Genomic DNA, 18,736 nt, shown 5'->3' with positions numbered 1-18,736 from the left:
TCTTTTCTTTGCATCGCTTTGCCGTGCAACTCTCGCGCACATTCTGCGCTGTACAGCGCGTCGCGCGCACGAACACCCCCCCCCCCCCCCCCCCCCCCCCGTCCCGTCGTCCTTTCATTGCTTCGTATCGAGAACGGCCTCGTTCTTCAGGTGCCACAGGAGACGCGAAGCGAACGGCGCGGCGACTCTGTCAGAAAAACAAACAATATTTCTCGCCGAATGCGAATTCCAAATACCTCAGGGGTACCGCAACTGACGCAGCTATAGACATAAGAGCGTTGAAATACGCTACGAATGGGTGGATGTCTGATTTTCCCTTTGTTAAGAGCGACACAGATGCACATACATATCCACCGTGGTTGCTTAGCGACTTGGTGTTGGGCTCGTAAGCAAGAGGTCGCGGGCTCGAATCCCGGCGACAGTGGCCGCATTTCGATCGGGGCGGAATGAGAAGACAACTGTGTACTTAGATTCAGGTGCACGTTAAAGAACCCCAGGTGGTCCAAATTAATCTGGAGTCCCACATTAGGGCGCGCCTCATAATCAAATCGTGGTTTTGGCACGCAACACCCCATAATTTTTAGATGCACATACACGCAACGCCAGCGCCATGTGTGTGCGTATAAGTGTCGCTCTTCTGTCCCCTTATAGGTTGCGCTAGCGATAAGGCCCCTAGTGTGAGGCACCAAGTCCAACGTGCAGCCATAGTCGAATACAGACAATTGCGTGTCTAACGAAAACGCAAAGGAAAGAAAACAGTCGTATCACGAGACGCGCATTACTCGTGCGCTAGCGTTCGCGTTGCATAGCAATTTCGCTGAAAATTTAACGCGAGTTAACAATAAAGGTAGTCAGTGAAAGACTCAGCCTTCCTCAACGCTCACTGGTTCACGGTTTCAGGTCTCGCGCTGGGTGCTAACGCAGCTGCGCTATCCGGTTTTACTTCGCATGGAAGAAAAGTTAGCGTAGTAGTTCCTTGCGCAACAGCACAATGCACGGTATCGTCGTGGCTTCTTCAGAGCCGCAAAGGCTTTCGGTCTAATTTTTTCACGCCTCTATTTTCCCTCTCACGGTCCTGCTTTACGGCTTGTGAATTGATTGTATATCTCCGAGGCCTTGGTAGCCACTGAAACCTTGATGTAATACGATGATGTACGCAAGCAATGAGCTTCTAAAGTGCGCTAAACGCTTAAGGGCGGTTGAATGCGTACGCTTTGTTGGAATTCTCATAACTTATTTGTTGGAATATTTTAGAAGTATAACGACGGTAAAGTTTATCTTTTTGAGCATGTAACAAGGAGGACCGTTCTCAGATGTCAATGTCTCTTCAATACGCATCTCATCAAATAAGCGCGAACATCAAAGGTAGCGCGACAATTTCATTGCCGCAAAGTAGACAACAGTGAGAAAGAAAAAAAATAGCACGACCTTCATTTCGAGAGAAACGTAACGATGGCCTTAGCTGTGCGGCTTAGGAACGCTAGCGAGTAAGCCATCATCACGGCTGCTGACGCCGTGCCGGCGAGGCTCTTGGAAACAAATGACGGCCCAAAGCTGCGCCGACAGTTTGCGAACAAAGTGGCCCGGCGCTGTTGTCGGTGGCATCACGAGCAAAAAGTGTAGGATTATATAGCGCGGCGATGGAAGGAACGCGCAATCTTCTTGAGTACACAGTGACAAAGGGTCGGGAAGCATGTGAAGAAGCGAGATACGTCGAACGCATAAACGAAGACAAACATGCTGCGCAAAGATATATATATATATATATATATATATATATATATATATATATATATATATATATATATATATATATATATATGTGTGTGTGTGTATTCAGCTGCAACATCTCAACCAATATCTTCGCTATACTGCTGATTTTGTTCACGTTGTATGGTCCATTGTTGTACTTTTTATATCTCCTAGCTCCTATTATTTTCAGCACGTCACGCCGGATGAAATACTTAATGTTTGGTCGGCCCGTGTAGCCGCTCATCGTCGCCTTCGCGCAACTGTTTACTTTTTTTTTTCTATGGTTAAAAGTTTAAAAGTCGTCTTCAGTTTCTTTAACCCGCCGCGTTGACGTTGTGCTGCTAAACCCGAGGTCACGGGTTCGATTCAAAACCGAGGCGGTGGCATTCGAACACGGGGTGGATGCAAAAAAAACTCGTGCAGTTTTGATTTAGGCGCGCGTTAAAGAACCCCGGGTGGTGAAAGCTAAACTGGTGCTGCCTCACTGCGGCGTCTTCAGAACCCGTAGGTGGCTTTGGCACGGCGAACCCCACAATTTCATTTGATTCCACTTCTGCCGACAAGTTGCTCTTGCCAAGCTACAAAGTTAGCCGAAAAGAAAGAAAATAGCAACTGTTGCAAAACCATTGTATTTAATTTTACAAAAAGAGGGAATCAATGAAGGCAGAAAATAATGAAGGGGGGTTTAATAGACTTTGTCCGGTTGGCTATAACCTGCTAGTAGCGAGGGGGATGGCAGAGTGGAATAAAGAGAGAAAGAAAAGAGTAACTAAACATTAATGCTTAGTTTAGGGCTACTAATTCTGCCAAAACTATGTGGCTGAGTAGTATTCTTGTCTGTTTACTATGAATTTATTTTTTCCATCGTTCTTGCACCAGTATTGCATTGTGATGCTTCTAGTAAGCTGCTCACGAAAACAGGAAAGAAATGAAAATACAGAACTAATATCTCCCATGAAGTCCTCTGAATAATTATGTGCCTAAACCGGAAATGAGCAGTAGTGACCACCGGAAACGTTTATTTTTACTTTTTTGCGCTGTAGTGGAAAATCGGAATTTCAGCTTTATTTAGACGCACTTCGTGCTCGTCACAGGTGATTCACTCGCTCTACATTACGCACGATGCATCTGCAATGCTCATAAATATTCAAACGCCAACAATGCCTAAGCTACTCCAATGCATTATTTAGCTTCCAGTTTCAACTGCCTGCATTTGCTCTCAATGCAGACTACAAAATGCACACTTTGGGACTACTCTATGTTAAGAAACCTGCTGCCGGGCGATTACCCGTCGCACGTTCGTTTAATTACGCGCAAAAGCACGTTCTCTGCTGTTCCCGCTTCACTTTATTTAGCACTGTACATAGTTGCCAACTTGTGTCCTATTGTTAACAAGTGTTTCTTTTCTTTTAAGCAACTTCGAAAGGGTTTGATGATGTCGATTAATTTCCGGACATTCTTTTTTCGTCGCACTTACTTTTCGTCGGTTTTGTTTGTTTCAAGCGACGATTTTACGATACGGGGCTCTTCAGTAGTCAGACTTGCCATTTTTGTCCCAGCTAAGGAACAGCAGCTCCGCACTACATTTCCAACGCTTCAACCTGGGTGAGCGACCCAACCTTTCGGCCCGCGCGAAGCATCGACTCAAGGGCACGATGACGCAGCGAGGGCATACAGCGCAGGGCGTCAGAGAGCTCGTGCAATAATGATTCCAGCGCGGTGCGCTCGGCGGCCTTGTCGTGCGGTGTGCCAGAGTCAACAACGCCGCCACCTGCACTCATCAGACGTAATGGCGCGGCGAGAAGCCAGTCGCGTGTACCACGTGCGTACAACGCGCGGCACTGCCGTCACCGCGCCCTGGGAGATTCCAGGGGCGAACGGAAGGGCCGGCGCTGCCGCCATCAAGAATTAAAGGGAGCGAACGGTCGGGTGCGCGGAGGCGCGCACGATTCCACAGCCGCGAGCACTAAATGCGGCAAGCGACGGCTACCCGTTCGATGACCGGTGCCGATAAGGCTATGGCTACGCGATCGGAGGAAGAAAGGCCCCGCTACGAGCGAAAAAAGAAAGTTCCTTCGCGTTTCCATTATCCATCTCGTGGGAGTTGGCGATTCTTGCCCACCTTGTATGCGAACTTCGTGCAAACGTAAACAATTTCTAAATTCCTCGGGGAAGCGGCTCGATGTTTATTAAGCAGCTTGAATGTTACAGCTCTTCGTGTCGCTCATTATGTGGCTGTGTGCGGTGAACTGGCAGCACGTTGGTACCTGATAAGTACCAGCCTTTCCAGGTCGCGAACCCCTGCGACAAGTGCTAATATAAATGAATAAATCCACCAATATAGTTTTCTTTTTTCAGTTACATAAAGGTATGTAAGTCAGGAGACGTACGTAAGGAAGTATCCCCTCTATAACGTTTGAGAGAAAAATACAAAAGAACACTCTTCAGTTATTCCTTCCGCGCTAAACTCATTCACCGCGACACCAGCAGACTCTCACGGCGGACACCACCAGATTCTGAACAGCAGCTATTTTACAAGAGTTGGAAGCTGTTGTAATCGGTTGAGCATCATACCGAGAAAAAAAAACAGCGCAGGAACGGGACACACGGAGGTCGGCGCCTGTGTTGTTTTGTCTTCCTTCGGTCCTGTTGCTGCACTGTTCTTTTTTTTTTCCTCGGGAGCAGCTACTACCCAGCGAAACGCACAGCGCCGTCTACGTCCGCTACAGCAATGCTTGCCGTGACCTTGGAAATGCACGTACAGACGCCTCCGCTGTCATAGTCGGCACGGTAGTGGTGAGGAATTGGCCTTACCACGGCTACGAAAGGCGAGAGACGAGTCAACAGACACAACAAACCCAGCTTCGAGCTTTAAACTGCCTGCCTCAGTAAAAAGAAACCAACAGAGAGAGAGAGAAAAAAAGAACTCCTCCGACGTGTGCCAGTTTGAGCACGCATGTTAGACATCTAAGATACCGCAGCTGTATAAGTGATTTCTCACATCCTTCGGAAGTGTAGCAGGGGGTCTGTTTTACAAGTGCCCGAAATCAACCGAAGACTCTGCAAACGCTTCACCATCTCCGGTGCGATTCATTCGCTATATCGGAGCCTTTTCAAGTGCTTCGCTATATCCCGACTTTGTACTTCGATAGTGTGGATTATATGCACCGCACCTTCTTGTATTCTGCGCCGACTCTACAGACGCCGGCGTCTGGATGCGCGTGACGAACGGCCTCGTAAAGCCGCGCGCGTCCGGTCTGGAGCGCGTGTCTGCCATCTGGTGCCGACCGTGGTATGCGTTGCTGGGTGCTATGACATTTCGTACGGACCGAGCCATCAGTTTTCACCGTCGCAGCCGTACAAGATCCTAGCTGAAGTTCAACGCGGAGCCCGTAAGACCCGGTGCGAAAAAAAAGGAAAAAAAAAAAGAAAGGGATTATCCGTTACACGCTTACACTGGCAACTTTTATAGGCAACGTAAGTTATATTTTATAATCGCCGATAATTACGTTTCCAGGCAAAATCTGGGGATCAAAAAAAGGCTTCATTGCTGGCTGTTCCTTGATTAACATTTGATACCGACCACGCCACTGCACGCAGACCGACAGCGACGGCCTTCGCCGCAAGGCAACTGTAGTGCGACTCCCCCTACATAGTTTCGCTTTAAGTTGAAGGCGAACGAAGTGCCCTTGCTCGCGGCAACTTTCGCTTCCTTCTTGGCTAATCCGTGGACAAACCGATAACACAATCACTTTATTGTACGGAGAAAGACACTGAAAGGTCATTTTAGGCTACCGGCGTGACGCGATCTTAAATGTTCACGATTCCAGCAGCAGCGCGAACACCATATATTGAAAAGACAAATTGAAATGAAGACGTAAGCCGAGAGGAGCAGGATAAATTTAAACTCATTAGCATTGCTGCGGTAGTTAATTTTACAGGTTACGGCATCTGTGTCTTTTTGTCGACGCAGTTTCGGGCAGGTGAAAACGCACCTGCTTGACACCTTGAAAGCTGGCTTTTCCTTAATAAGAATATACTTGTGAAGAAGCCAACTTCTGTAGTCGGCTTTGGTTTTCAGGCAATGGCTAGTATATTGTGAAGGTGTGCCTGTGCAGTGTCACTGCGGTCACAGCGGTAGGCGCCTTTATAACACGAAAAAGGCCACATCGGCGCCGGTATCGAACCTGGGTCTTCGCGAGTCTGCAGTCACCGGAGGTGAGATTGCCATATTAAGACATTCGCTACTTTCTTAAAGGGTTCCAGTGGCTCGTAGCACAACGTATGTGCCACTCGCTAAACGGTGAGTGCTAAATGCTCGCTAGGTGACGAGCATTGACTTGATCAATTATTTGTCAAATGCTGTTGAAGCGTTTCCATTATTTACTCATTATAATTTTCCATTCTAGTGGCTTAAATTCTAAATTCTAAAGCCTGCATAGAAACTATAGGATAAAGGCCGCAAAGGAACAGCTGACGTGGAAATGAAGGAAAAGGGTATTATGTTACCCCTACCAGCGGTGAACTAGGCACGATACGCACATTCTCAACCAGGATCAACCATCCTAGTGTTAACCGTTACACCTTCTCACAGAAGTCGTCAAAGTCAGTCTATTGCGTGCGATTGACCGTAACGTTCAGCTCAGTTTTCTAGTAGGCACGTAGCAGACGCTACCACGGTGACCAAAGTTAGGGATACGGTTTCTGAAATTTCGGTGTTCGATACAAAGAATAATAAAAACGAAAGCACCTCGCACTTCGCATAGTGCCTGCACGATTTCGCTCTGCATGCTTTACTGTGGGACCGATATACTCCTTGGCACACGACAACAGGCTGTACGGAATCGCACAAGTTTCAAGCTTTTCTTTTTCGTAAGAGATTCTGTGTTCCTTACTTGGCCATTCGAGTCTTAATTAATGCAAGAAAGCCCATAATAGGCCACGGAACCTAACCGGCGAACTAGCCACGATCGACTCCACTGAATGCGCTTTTCTATTGCAGAAACTTTTTTTTAAAGGCTAGCACTTCAGTCGCTCTGCTATAACATTCAGTGGGACAGAAATTTAGACAACGAATGCAGCACAGCAAAGTGGAACGTGGTGTTATCAACCAAACGTAAAATAAAAGCAGTCACGTTGATATGCGGGCTAAATCAGATCATCGAAAACAGACGTAACAAAGTGTCGAGCAGCAGACGGCCCAACGTTATGTTTTGGTCCTAATGCTACGTCCTGGGCACTACTAGCGTATTATGCACATTTCTAGGTAGACTGCAGTCTTATACCACGTGCTACACGCGATGATTTCGCCTGTGTTTTTCCGTTAACCACAGAACCACCATCTATTGCGTTTTTTGTTGTTGTTTTTTTGCATCAGAGTGGGAAAATTTCCCACTCTGTCCTTCCTTTCTTTCTCTCCCTCTCTCTGTCTCTCTTGAGGGCTACGTTTAGTGATTGGACGTTGTTAGAGTGCGCCTCATTCCATCTGTAACAGCATCACATGACGTCGCCTGCATAACGTATCAGCCACATATTACACATCGATCACGTTCTCGCGCGGTAAGAAGGTAATGGACCATGCGGCGAGAGCTTTCGGCCAGGCTAGCCGCAGCTTCGGTTTCGTCCGACACGATCTATGATTGAGGAAAGCCATCGCGGGTGCCCGTGAATGATTCTCCTTCCCGATAATTAGTGAATGTAGATGGCGTTATAATGGTGGTCGCGTTGTTTCCACAGGTGGTGTTAACCTCGCGGTCAGTGCCGGCCACTGCACCGTCTGAGCGCCACTGTCCAGCATCCGAAACTCGTCCGTTCGCGTAAAAAACGCGACAAGACGCGACGCCTACTTCCGCACTATACGCGCGGCCCTTTGGAAACCACTATAGTGGGCTACAACTTTAGAAGGCAGCGGCATTTGCCCCTTCAAAGGCGGATGCACACGAGCCTCCACCAATGGGCGCGCGCTCTAGACTGACGTCACGAGCCAGACGGCCGGGGACGCCGCCGACGGAGAACATGGCAACCCGCTCTTCGAACTGGGCCGTGTCGCTTCAGCGGGACCGTTTCTTTAGTCGCGGAGGCCATCGGCTACGGCGCTTCAATCATATGGGCGGGGTCTCTCCTGCCTTCTTACGTTGTACCCGACTATATATGTAACGCACGGGTTTGGAAATCCTGGTCTCTCCAGCGTGTCCTGTAATATTTTCCTCTCTGCACTGAAGCACCGGAAGTGCCTGACATATAGTGCTGCGTATCGCCCACTTCATTAGCCAATGCGGAAAGCCCCGCCCGGTTTTGAAAGACCAGCTGAGCTACGAGACGATCTTGTCTGGATTATTTGATATACAGCCTGTAATGAGTACGACACCCTTGTATGACGTTTCTGCTGCCATTGTCATCATCGTCGTTGATAAGGGCTATGGCGGTCTTTGGGCAGAACTGGCCTTTGCACCATTAAAATCCATTAATCCACCGATAAAAGCTGTACAAGCAATTGCACCAACGCAACTGCCCATGGCTCTCACGCACGCCGGCCTGAATGAAATTACATGTCACGTCCTCAATATCGCAAGCTAATCTAAAGAAGATGCATGTGAGCTTAATGGCTAGCACAGCAATATAACAGAATTTATTGAGCATCTTGTTGATAGTTTCTCGAAAGTTTGTTTCTGTAACGTTCATTCTGCGCGCAATGCACCAATGGCTAACGACAGCTTGTTCAGCTGTCTGCTGTCTATATCATCTATACTGTATATGCACACTACAGACGACTGTAAAAAAAATGGGGCCCAAGAATAATTTCTCAATACGCTGCAGTAACTACATTTATACTAAAAATTCGAGGTGTAGCCATGTCGCACAAGGACGTTCAACTATTATTTGGCATTCCACTTTTACTACGGACTCTCGACATATCAAATCTCAGCACAGATCACGTGGCCAGAGTCACAAGTGAGAGAGGTAAAGAGTCTAACGGGAACCGTACTATGTGCAGTGCTTGCTGTTTCAGATAAGGTGTTTGAGATGACAGGCAAAGGAAAAGAACAAAGGAGGTAGAGAATACAAAAGGAAAATATGAAGACAACTATGAATAAGTAAGCCAACCAAGCCCATATGACTACCAAAGGATTAAAGAATGTCTATGAGATTCGACCGGCGTAAGTGCAATAACAGGGCGTTCGTGGTTCAAGAAACTTTCAAAGTTGCGCTCCTCCATACTCCGATGCACTCTTATCCAGGAGCACAGGAGTAGGGAAAGAGTGTAACGATATATGCTTAGCATACTTAGCCCTTTGCCTCTTTCTCCCTCCAACTGAATATCCCCACTCTATTCCCGTGGCTACAGTGCTGTCAGAGCAAAAGGTACGCATATAGTGTTCACAAGACACGCATGCACTAAAGGCAGCCAGAATGCTGGTTCGCTTCCCATGGCCTACGCACCTCCGAAAGCGACGCGTAGCGCATCAGAATAATGCGCGTCGATTTACGCTTCGCAATTCACCTTTCTCCCTTCCTAACTATTTAGATCCATTATCCCGTTAATCCGTTATCCTCACCTTTCTTTTCCTTGTTAAACCCCCTGTCTTTCGTTCGTTTATTCATCTCCTTAATTGAGCTGTGTACGCAACAATGCCATGCCAGCAACAGGGGACAAAAGACGCCACCCAGTTAAGGCACTCTTATTACGCTCCCATCGTCAGCACGCAACCGCCGCAAGGGCTATCCATTACCGTCTTTCAGCTTCGCGCACTTCAGCTTCGATCGCACTAACAGCCAGCTACCGCCGTCTCTCTCTCTCATCTCAAAGCCCTAAACCTTGCCAGTCAGTAGCCAAATCCCTCCGGCACCCGATGGTTCGGGCAAGCGCGGAAGCAAAAAGCAACATGGCGGCACATAACGCCGATCAACGTCCAGCAAGGAAGCAAGCCCCCGAGACGGCGCCAAAAGATCGCTGCAGCGGCGAAGGATGCGAGCCAAGTAGATGTAGCCCTCTCGTAGACTGGATGAGAGTTGCGGTTAAAGAAGAGGGAAAAACCACTGTCACCTCAAAACCAGCCGCGAGCCAGTTGAAGGGGGCTCTCAGCCGGTTGGCCAACCGATGCGGATCAACGGCTCCGAGAAAGCTCCCCTGCCGGCCAGTCGCCACCGCACCGAAGAAGCCGAGGCGACAAGCTCTTGACGCCGCGGCGACGCGATGAGCTTCCCACGTGTGGCGAGACACCCAGGGAGTCTGTCTCCCGGCAGAGTGCACTCCCCCGTTGCTGTCCTCACGTACGTCTTCCGCCGTGTCCTGTTTTTTTCTCTCTATCTCTTTCGCAGCTTTTGGCGCCTTCAAATACAAGGGTATCGCAAACCACGCTATGTTGCGCGCAGTTTCGCGACACTCGACCATCGCGAGAAAACTACAGGGAACAGCAGTAAAAACATGGTTGTGGATCCAGCTACCTGATAGAGCTGCTGCTATCTCTGATCATGCAAATTTTTGTAGTGCTACTGAACCATTTATTCATGGACGCGCAGTGATTGTTTCGCACCATCGGTGTCCGTGAATAGCGTATGTTTCACCTTTTCGCCGTATTGCCTTCGGTTGAAATTTGCATTACTTGTTTGTTAATCCCCTTCCCCTTACGTAATGAGCTTTGGGAATTTTTTGGGTTTAATAAATGATGATGATGATGATGATGATGATGATGATGATGATGATGATGATGATGGTGATGATGATGATGATAAACAAGCGTCAAGCGTCAACAGCTTGTTTATGTCTGCGCAGCTGTTCCTGTGCTGTTCTCGCCCTCGACGCCCTGTAATGGTGGAACATCAAGAGTCCCGCTTCCACGCCTGCTCGGTGTACCGTGAATACCCGCCAAGCAACAGCAACGGAAGCAAGGAACCTACGATGACTGGTTCAATACATCTGCTCTCCCAACGTCTACCGAAAGTTGGACCATGCTGTAGTCACTGCAGAAGCACTGCGGGCAAGACTAAAGAAAAAAAAAAAAGAAAACTATTTGGCGAGTTGAAGCTCGCCAACGAACACGCTGTCCTTAATCGTCAGAGCACTTGAAAATAAATGCAGTTGCACTGTCAGACTCGTGCCACTCTGAAACGCTAAACTTGCTGCCGCAAGGACGTACAAAAAACAAAATGTGCGCACCAGAGCCAGATGATTATAGCGATCTTGAAACTGTACTTCAAAAAACCGTAATTCCCGGAGGCGGAAATTTTGAAGCTAGGAGTCACGTGCGCATGGGTTTGGACGCCTTGACGATATAGTGCTTGACCAGACGTCGGTATCTGCCGGCGGCAATATTCATTTCGCCTGCCCCTACATTCAATCCTCCCTCTCCCTTGCATGTTCACTTACAAGGTATTCCATTAACAAAATGTACAACTGGGGCGAGGCGGTTAGCATCAATTTTCGAAACGGCGCAAGCAGACTGAAAGACACGTGAAAAAGACCCGTGTATTTCGTTCCGTGTTTCAGACATGAACGGATATTTTTCGTTTCATTTCTTTTCTTATCGTTATATTAAGCTTCTTGCGTGGCACAGTATTCTAACTTGTAAAATTAACGAGCCCTACATGCACGCAACGAGAATGTAGAAGCCTGCAAATCACGCCACGGAGGTATGCACCGTGATACGTGGTGCCCGTTCTTTGATGCACTATCACTGCCTCAGCCGCAACTGTCATGACACTGTACAGAATTCACTGCATCCCAGACCTCCGACTGCTATACTCCATACGGCCTACTTGGTCTCAATGGAGCCCAACGTGGCCGCGACCTCGGAGTGGCAAAAGAGCCAGTGGACTGCGTGGTGGAAGAAAGTAACGAGCAAATGAGCAGCCACTGGGCCACCAGAGGAGTACTGGCGTTCCAGAGTTTCTCGGGCAGCGCGCTCAACTGTGGCCTAATCACTGATCGATAGTACCACGCATCGGCACTCGAACTTAAGCTATCGTGATGCCCACGCCGATGCGTTGCACCCGACCACAGAATGATGGAAGAGCGCTTCCGACATCGATACAGTAATTGCCCGCTGCCAAATTTAACAACCGAGAATCGACAGTCGCGTGGGCGAGGGGACACCAGGCGCGTACCCAAGCGTTGTTGCTATGGCTCCCTCTCGTCAGGCTTCAAATGCTCGTGCGAGGCTGTTGCTCAAAAACTTGGTAGGTTGGATGCCGAATGGAGGATCACAGCGGCAGTACTGCATAGGGACTGCGCATATGGAACACTCAGTACGCAGCACAGACGCCAGTTCTGAATGCTTTACGTTCCTTATCACGTGATTTCACTGCTGTTACTACGTTCCACGAGCTCGTGGGTCAGATTACCGTGGACAGCCGCTGAATTTATTACACAATGCTATTCAAGACTGGCGTTGCCTGTTGGCCCTACGTTTTGAGCGCTCTTGAAGAGCCAACAATCAAGATGTCGGAGAAATCGTAGAGTCGAAACCAGCGCGATGTTGTGAACGACTCAAAGTACAAGCGACAGTGTGATGCCCGGACACAGTGTTTCCTACTACAGTAGCCAGCGAAACAGGCTCGCCATAAAAGGTCAGCAGAACCGCTTTAATATCTGTATTACCACGCGCGGGTGCGTGCCAGCCCTCTTGCTGATTTCATCCATTTCAGAGCTTACAGCTTTTGAATCATCTCTCACCTTGACAATACGTGGCGCTGTTCGCGCACGTGCACGCCTTTCACCTCATCTTCCCATGCTCTCAACCGCGTTCGCGCATTTTTTTACATGCGAAGCTGTATATGGCCAGGGTTCCATGTATTTTTGTTCTCCGTGAACAAAGACTATCATCATCAACGGCTCATACCCCCGTAAGCATTCATGCTCCCGTAAGGAAGCAAAAAATGCAATGGCTAATAGTCCCGCAAGGCAGAGGCTACAAGCACTCCGCAAAGCGAAGCTAACAGTGCTTAAATTCTTTCTAATCACGCATACAACATACAGAACAACATGTCGAAAACTGTCATTACCAATGGCTCATACCTCCGTGAGCAATGGCTCATACCTCCGTAAGCAAGCAAAAAATGCAATGACTCACAGTCCTGTGAGGTTCATGGCTACTCACTTTGCGCGAATAGCTGCGATGACACTATCCCTGTAGTCGTTGTCGGTGATTTCAATGTGGATGTGTCCGTACCGAAAAGGGAGCGGTTTACGCGTGCCGTGTTGCACACATATCCCTTGCGATGCCACACCAATCCGGCCCAACCGACCACCCAGCGTTCATCTATTTGACGTTATAAAAGAATGTGATTGCAGTTGCCAGTGAAATAATGTCCACCGATCAAGACAATACATGACTGTGCATACCTTTCGTCACAATGACCACCCATCAAGGCAATAAATGAACTCGTACCCTTGTCCAAAATTATGTGTCACCTCCATGCCGTGTGCTAAACAGCTTCGGTGGTCCGCCACCTTTACAAAATGGAATGACTCATGATTTTTTATTATTCAGTTCACCTCCCCTTAGCGCACGGTCGCGAAATGGCTGCTATGATGGTTAACGTCCTTGCCATCTGCCTCCCAGCATGCCAAGAGAATGTGATCACGCACCCTATACGGCTCAGTTATAAGCAGAGCTCTAACAGAGGAACTTATCTTAAAATGCCGCCATGACAAGCCATCGCAGCAGAGGACGACGAGGGCACTGTTGCAGTTTTTAAGGGCAACAGTATTGGACAAGCGGCTGTAGCATGAACAGATGTTCACAGTGCTACAAGTGCTACTGTGCTGTAGACAGTATGCGGCGACAGTGATTCATTTCCATCGGTTTAGTTGACACAGAGCTCGTCGAAGTCCGTCTCGTAACCCAAAGAAAACACCTTCAACGCCTAACCACTGACAGACAAGTCTTGCAGCAGATCGAGCACCATCCTCTACACCTGACTCGAGCCTCCATGCAAATCTCCCACCTTCGAGGCCAAATACGTGCCTCGGCCATGCCCAGGCATGTGCGCCCGATGCATTACGTTGGACGACGTCATGCCAGAGCACAGGCACTCACCGGGAAGTACGGGAACCATCCTGGAACCTTACACGCGGATGCCGCCTTACTTCCCCACCTTTAAGCGCACGCCGTGAGCGTCGTTGACAATCAAGGGCGTGAAGTCATCGCCGCCACCACTCGTGGAACCATCCCCACGGAAGCAGAGGAGGTTGCCATTGCGCTGACCATGGCCGCCCACCCGCAGTGGGACTGCGTCATCGTAATCTCAGACTGTCAAGGCGCCTGCCGCAATTACGCGAAAAAGAAGACCTGCAGCAGAGTCACCACATTCTTCACTCGACACAATCCTATCGTTTCCCTCATGTGTACTCCAGGTCACGAGACTCTCAGCGCACGCCAACCTAGCTGGAACAACTCTCTGAGATGACAGCCTAGCTCCTGACGGAGCCCGTCCAGCTCACCTGACACAACAGTATTGCCTAGCGAGTCGCACCCAACTACCCCCCCCCCCCCATGCGAAACTCACACACGATGAGGCAGTAGTTTGGCGTCGCCTCCAAACAAACGCCTATTAGCACCTTAGTCTGTTGAGCGCAATGAATTCTGCCCTCTACCCATACAAGTGTCCACACTATAATGAACACGCCTCCCTATAAAATTCACTGTGGGCATGCCAATGCACCTACAACCAGCAACCTGTTCCTTACCATACCCTAGACCAGTTGGAAGCACTGTCCAGCATGAGCTTGGAATACCAACTGCGGTTGGTGGAGCGGTCGTGGCGAGCGGTGGCTACGGTTGGACTTCTGGACTGAGGAGTCTGCTCACTGGCGGGTGAAGATCAGCTTCTCCACTTGATCCCTTATCTAGGTGCAATTAAGTTTATTACAACTACCTCATACGGAACTACTACCACTAATGATGTTGTTTTCGTTACCTCCGAACGTTACAAAAATAAAAGCACACGTGTTCTCGTGTCACAAAATACAGGCCTTCGTGCCGTGCTTTCGCATTATTCGACCTACCTGCCACCAACATAAGAATTCCCGCAACTCTGAGCGGCTGGGCCTTGCTACACAATTTAACAGACATTCCAACAACAATACCGCGTTAGTTAAGAGGGCATGTGATCTACGTAAAGAAAATTGTACACAATAAAACTTCCACGCACCAAAACGCGCGTTGTTCCAAAAAAAAAAAAAAAAAAACATGCTCTCAATCGTCGACGCGTAGAGGTACATGTACATAAGCTTCTCGCGCAACGCGCAGGTGCGACTGCGCGCCCATTTATTTTGCTCTCCAATGTCCATCACTACAGAACTGCACGGCTATCGAAAGAAAATGAAAGGGAAAGAAAGACGGCCACAGCAGTCAGTGGATCGGAGCCGACAGCATGCGCCCGAGCTGCGACCGCGTGCCCCACGATGACGAAGTTGCAGCAAGGGAAGGAAGGCGTTTAACGGGGAGTGCTGAGTGCGCGCCACGGGGGCCAGTGATTTACGGCGGCGGTTTAGCCGGCCGCGGCGCTTGACTCTAGCTTCCGGATACACGCGCAACGTGGTCCTCGTCCCGCGAGTACGGCCAACCAATGATGAAACCCTCCTGACGATAACCAGGGCAGACTTGCGAGATCAGGCACTTACGTTACATTCCGTGGTCACGAAAGCGGAACGATGCCAGCCTCTCCGCACCTTTTCTAGATGAATTTAGAGTGTGTAGATTATGTAGACTACCTGTAGACAGCTTCGCTTTCTCCTAGACTTACATTTCTGGCTATATCAAAATGTTTGTGCTGTTTATAGGCAAACGTCTCCTAAAGAAGAAATTGTAGAAGATATTCAGTGGCATGTCAAGAGAGTGTAATGCGGGCAAGAAAAAGTCGGCAGAAAGACCAGATAATCTCAATAATGACTTTTGTAAGGACTGCTAGAAAGCCCACTTACTTAGGTCTTTGTCGCTTACAAGCTTTTAAGTAGAATGTGTGCACGTGGTCTATAGGCATTAATCCACATGAGTAGAAGTCTATAAGTCCACAGGAAGTTTGCGGAACCTCTGCATATTATTCCGAAATACACGCACACACCGTCGAAAATGTTTGACAGGGTTTGAACAACCTCCTAAAAAACTACAAGGCCGTGAACGCAGGAAAAGTTGCAGCTCGGCGCACGAGGGTGGTTCATCGAGGGGGACCGTGACTTCTCGGCCGAACGCGAACTAGATTGGCAACAGCTGGCATAATTCGATTGTAGTGCAAAGTATGCGCAAACTTGCAAAGAGGTGCACGCGCCCCCAAACGAGCAAGAACGGGTGAACGTGGCAGATGAAGTTTGAGCATCCAGTCAGAATGTGTGATATCGATCCAATATTTTCATTCATTCATTCATTCATTCATTCATTCATTCATTCATTCCATCCGTCCGTCCGTCCGTCCGTCCATCCATCCATCCATCCATCCATCCATCCATCCATTCATCCATCCATCCATCCATCCATCCATCCATCCATCCATCCATCCATCCATCCATCCATCCATCCATCCATCCATCCATCCATCCACACATACATACATACATACATACATACATACATACATACATACATACATACATACATACATACATACATACATACATACATACATACATACATACATACATATCTTTCACATTGATACAGCAAGCAACGCCCACTTTGGCTCCTTGCCCAAGCATAACATTAATGAAGCCGCGACACAGCCATTGAGATCTTCAGGTACACAGGTTTTTTGTTAGCTGTACTCCCAGCGCCATAAACACTGCCAGCAAAAGCAATCGTCAGCATGAAACAAGCGCAAACGAAGTAGACAAATCGTAACAACGTGGTCTAAAGGCTATAAACAGGGATAAGGTGTCTCAGAAATGCAGGCCAGCGGTGGGGGTCAGACACGCTAAACAAAAAGCTCGAAACGCCGAAACGCGAACGACAGCGGACACGCAGGAATGTGTCTGTGTGTAGTGCTTTTCCCCTCGTCATTTTCTTTTTCTTTATTTATTTCTTTTTTCTTTCTTTCTTGCTCACGTTTTCTGTGTTTCAATTCTTTGTCACGTCAGCCAGATTTTGCAGAGCACGCCCATTCATTTCCATCATTTCAGGCGTACGTGGCGCACCGAAAATTGTGCACGGATCGTTTTCTTTTTATTTCTTCAGCCTGTTCATCGTATTCGCGATACGCATTCCGAATTGTACTCTTTATTCTTTCGCGACAATACATCCGTCTGTGGCTGAAGGGTTTTGTGTAACGACTCATTTTCCTCTTTTTGCTTTCCGTTTCGACCGGTGGTCGAACATACGTGACATTACTCGCATGTGGCAAGCAACAGCAGGTTTGTCTCGAAAGAAACTGCGTGCACGTGTGCCGCTGATGTGAAACGCGTGAAAGTAGGCAAAGTGACGCAAGACGCAATAATGCGCGAGATTGAGCGAGTCGATAATTCACGGTAACAGTCAGGGCAGCCCCGTGTTTGCTGGTCTTTTGACTCGTTCGCGTCTTTCGTTTTGTTCACACTGTTCCCATGGAAACCGCAAACAGGAAATGGCACATCAACGATGTTGGGCGGGCTAATGGGTGCCCCGTGTCGTAATGGATGATAAGAAAGTCGAAAGCAAAAGGGAGCGAGCGGCGCTTACACAACTGTAGTTGCTATACAGCGCGCAGCCTCCGCGCGCTGTACAGCAACTGTGCGTGCAAACGCACACGCTGTATCTCGTGTTTACGGTCCTGACACGGAGAGAGCATGTACCCGAATCACGCCCAACGCCGGCTTCGGCGAGGCATCGTCCCGTTGTTTCGAATCACAGCGCGACCGCGGTTTGAGGGTGGAATGTCATGACGAGAACACGTTGTTCTACTCCCACTTCCTGTGCGCTCGTACCGAATCGGGAGGTTTAACGTCGAGGCAGTTCACAGTGAGCTATCAGGGATGCCGTAGCGGGGAAGGCTCCGGAATAATTTTCTGACCAGCTGGGAGCGTTTAACGTGGGCCAAAAAGCTCGACGCGCGAGCACCTTTGCATACCGTCCCCCGTATCCCCCCCACCCGCCCCCTAAGAAAGCGAGGCCGCCACAGTTGGGAATAAAGCCCCCGATCTCTCATGCTTAGCAGCGCCTCGCCACAGCTCTACTGCGCCAACACGGTGGGTATTTTCTGCGCTTTAACACTAGCTCGGTCAGACATGCGATGCTCGGCTCCGTGATAGACACGGCTGTATATATATATATATATATATATATATATATATATATATATATATATATATATATATATATATATGTGTGTGTGTGTGTGTGTGTGTGTGTGTGTGTGTGTGTGCGCGCGTGCGTGCGTGCGTGCGTGCGTGCGTGCGTGCGTACGTGCGCATTTTCATGAGGCATGAGTTCCGCCTCATACCTAAGTTACTAGGGGACGCCGATTCGTAAAGTGAGCGGTGACATGTAAGAGTGTTTGCTAATCGTCACCAGTCTCCTAAATGTCTCCGACGCCACCGACTCGATCCTTCACGCGTTCGGCTACCTCTTTGTAGAGCGTCGAAAAAAGGAAGCAACGTCGTAACCACTGCGCCGCCTACATTTTCGCTCACGCGCGTATTCATTCAACAGCATCGTCTACTGAGATGAACGACTGGCCATACACGATAACACGCGTGCACGCTTACGCGTTTCACCATACCCTACCATACGCTTACGCGAAGTAAGCGAAAGGAAACGCAGCAAGTATACGTTCCATTCCTATTTATTTCGTTTCACTCGGTTTCAAATCTCAACGAAACCTTCTCGTCCTTGCTTTCCTACACCGGGGAGCGACGTATGAACCCTGAGAGGAAATATACATAGCCTGCGTGCATTACCGGCCAAGATCGAAAACGTTGCAGCTTTTTTTTTCTTTTTGGGCCTCCATCCTTTCCTTGCAAAGGGCAACGCGAGCAATGCCGTCCCTGAGATTCAATAGCGGTGGTGGCTTTATACAG

At 48.7% G+C, this 18,736-nt stretch overlaps 1 protein-coding gene and 1 long non-coding RNA gene across 7 annotated transcripts in view; one reads left to right on the top strand and one right to left on the bottom strand.

Annotated features, from left to right (window-relative positions):
* Window positions 1-10,842, top strand: part of LOC129384371 (uncharacterized) — a 430,482-nt gene extending 419,640 nt beyond the window's left edge. For all 6 annotated transcript variants that reach the window (XR_008612103.2, XR_008612104.2, XR_008612102.2 and 3 more), the window contains one exon: window positions 10,526-10,842. This is a non-coding gene — a long non-coding RNA (uncharacterized lncRNA). The remainder of the gene's footprint in view (window positions 1-10,525) is intronic.
* LOC126529350 (uncharacterized) overlaps window positions 1-18,736 on the bottom strand; it is a 267,250-nt gene that overhangs the window by 123,613 nt on the left and 124,901 nt on the right. The window lies entirely within an intron of this gene.

This window comes from Dermacentor andersoni, chromosome 8 (genome assembly GCF_023375885.2).
Source record: "Dermacentor andersoni chromosome 8, qqDerAnde1_hic_scaffold, whole genome shotgun sequence".
NCBI lineage: Eukaryota > Metazoa > Arthropoda > Arachnida > Ixodida > Ixodidae > Dermacentor > Dermacentor andersoni.
Note: the sequence above shows the minus strand (reverse complement) of the source record. Positions and strands in the feature narration are given on the sequence as shown.